This window comes from Mastomys coucha, chromosome X, assembly GCF_008632895.1.
Source record: "Mastomys coucha isolate ucsf_1 chromosome X, UCSF_Mcou_1, whole genome shotgun sequence".
NCBI classification, from domain to species: Eukaryota; Metazoa; Chordata; class Mammalia; order Rodentia; family Muridae; genus Mastomys; species Mastomys coucha.
Genome location: NC_045030.1, coordinates 79025582 through 79028748, shown reverse-complemented (window position 1 = coordinate 79028748; position 3167 = coordinate 79025582). Strand labels below are relative to the sequence as shown.

General features: G+C 38.9%; 1 pseudogene; it reads right to left on the bottom strand.

Annotated features, from left to right (window-relative positions):
• Positions 1 to 206: 206 nt before the first annotated feature.
• On the bottom strand, positions 207 to 765 carry LOC116086543 (annotated as a pseudogene).
• Positions 766 to 3167: the final 2402 nt, after the last annotated feature.

Sequence of the window (3167 nt, the reverse complement as noted above, 5' to 3'; positions counted from 1 at the left end):
CTTTGAAGACCTCAAATTCTTTCTCAAAGTCACAACCACACATATGAACTTGAGTGGTCCCACTCTTAAATTATCCCTCCATTCCTCTTGGGAACTTCAAAATAAAAGCAGCCACTCTGCCTGGCTCCAGATCCTCTTCTAGGACATTACTTGTCTCCAGGGGCTGATGTGACATGATGATCCAACGCCTGCCTCTGTGGGCTACTTCACATGATTGCACAGCATGAGTTTGTTTCCGGGCAGTTTTATAGAAACCTTTCAACTGTGTTTCCAGTACTTCTGATTTGGATACCAAGTCATCAAGCTTCTCTCCTCACTCTAACAAAGATTCCATGGTGATATGCAGAATGATTTTGGTCTCTTCTAGTTCAGCTTTTACTTTACTCATGGGATCAGCTTCTTGGGGGTTCTGGCATCTTATAGCAAGGGATCCTACAAGTCTATTCTATTGACCTGCTTGGAGAATTCATCTAGTACCTTCTCCAGCAAGGTAAAAGCCACTCTGGAAGGGTATTTACTGTCAGCAGTGCCCACCTCTGCGAAACTCTCACTCCGGATGTAGACATGGCAAAGATACTCTTGTTCTTTGACAGAAGCTCTGCTGCCTTTTGTCAAGCATTCCACAACCAGTTGACTTGTAAAGATCATGACTTCCTGAACACTGGACCTCTGGAAGAAACTGAAGGAAGACACGTGGTACACAGCTTTGAGCAGTACCGCTTTTGGTTTGCTTTTGTAAAGGACACTGGAGCTATACAGCTTCATGGCGCCTCACCTTCAAGCTGCTGGCTAGATCCCAGACCTGTTCACAGGAGCTGGGCCCCAGTCCCTCAGAACATTGGCAACCAGCTGCTGACTTGGCTGGGCCAGTTTCTTCAGAAACTTTCTTTGTATTAACATTGTTATAAAGTATTTTAATCAGATATTGGTAAAATAGTATCTTTGCTGTCAAAAGCCTGTTGACAGAAAAATTATGAGCTTGGTGTTTTATTACATGAATTAATTTCTGCATTACTTCAAATTAAACACTAAAATTTTGAATCTTCAGTTGTATTTTGTTTGTTAATTTATTTATTCACTTTACATTGCTATTGTAGGCCCCCTCCATCCTCTCCTCCCAATTCCACCTTCCCCCCTTCTTTCCCCCACCCTGCTGGATACCAACCCATCCTGGCATATCAAGTCTCATCAGACAAGGCAGCCCAGCTAGAGGAAAGGTGTCCACAGGCAGGCAACAGAGTCCAAATTAGAGCCAGCCCCTGCTCCAATTGTTGGGGGACCCACATGAAAACCATGCTGTACATCTGCTATCTATGTGTAGGAGGCCTAGATCCAGTCCATGTATGCTGTTTGGTTGGTGGTTTAGTCTCTGGGAGCCCCACAAGGGCCCAGGTTAATTGTCTCTATAGAGCTTAGGGTATTCTTGACCCCTCTGGCTCTCTCAGTCCTTCCCCTCCCACTCTTCCACAAGTCTCCTTGAGCTCTCCCTAGGGTTTGGTTGTGGTTATCTACATCTGTTTCCATTCACTACTGGATGAAGCCTCTCAGAAGACAGTTGTGCTAGGCTACTGTCTGCAAACATAGCAATCTTTAATAGTGTCTGTGATTGGCTCTTTCCCATGGGGTGTGTCTCAAGTTTAAAAAAAAAAGTCTACCACCCTACCCCCTAAAATCTCAAGGCTAGATAGAGCTAATGTAGAATTCTACAAGATTTTCAAAGAAGAATTAATGCCAATAGTTCTTAAATTTTTCTTCAAAATAGAAACAGAAAGAACATTGCCTAATTCTTTGTATGAGGCCACAATTACCCTGATACCCAAACCACATAAAGACCCACTAAAGAAAGAGAATTACAGACCAATTTCCCTTATGAACATAGATGCAAAAATTCTCAATAAACTACTTGCAAACCAAATAGAAGAACACACCAAAAAGATTATCTACCATGATTAAGTAGACTTCATCCTCCAGATTCAGGGATGGTTCAATATATATAAATATAAATATAAATATAAATATAAATATATATATATATATATGTACATATATATGTTGATAAATGTAACTTACCATATAAAAAAACCTCAAAAAACCCTACATAGTCATCTCATTAGATTCAGAAAGGCCTGTGACAAAATTCCAATACCTCTTAATAATAAAAGTACTATAGACATTAAGAATACAACATAATAAGGCAGTTTGAGCAAGGCTATAGCCAATATCAAAGTAAATGGAGAGAAAGTCAAAGCAATTCTACAAAAAAAAGGAGGAACAAGCCAAGGTTGTCCATTCTCTCCATAGCTATTCGATACAGTACTTGAAGTCATAGCTAAAGTAATAAGACAACTGAAGGAGATCAAGGGAATACAAATTAGAAAATAAGTCAAAATATCTTTATTTACAGATGATATGATAGTGCACATAAATGATTCTAAAAGTTATCTGATGAACTCTTACAGCTGATAAACACTCCCAGCAAAGTAGCTGGGTACAAAATTAACACAAAAAATCAGTAGCCTTCATATATACAAATGATAAATGGATTGGGGAAGAAATCAGGGAAATAACAATAACTGTAAATAATATAAACTATTTTGAAGTAACTTTAACCAAGCAAGTGAAATACTTGGATGATAAAACTTCAAGTCTTTGATGAAAAAAATTGAAGAAGATATCAGAAGATGGAAAAATCTCCCATGTTCATGGACCAGTAGGATTAACATTGCAAAAATGACCATCCTATAAAAATCAACCTATAGATTAAACGCATCAAGATTCCAACACAATTTTTTCACTGAACTTGAAAGGACAATTTCCAGCTTGTATGAAAACACACACACACACACACACACACACACACACACTTATAAATAAAAAATAAAAAAATAAATCAGGACAATCCAGGATAATGAAACAACTGCTGGTGGTATCATCGTTTGCAATTCCTAGTTGTACTGCAGAGCTATAGTAATAAAAACTACATGGTATAGTAATAAAAGCAGCATAAAAATAGGCATGCTCCCTTTTAGCCAGGGAGAGAGGAGACAGGCAGCATGTAGCTTGGCTAGTTCAGGTTACACCCCATAGCGGCTCAGCCACCTGAAGCATTCCAACACAGGATAGCTGAGGAGCTTAAGATAGTAGATTCTGAGCCTTTTTTTTTTTTT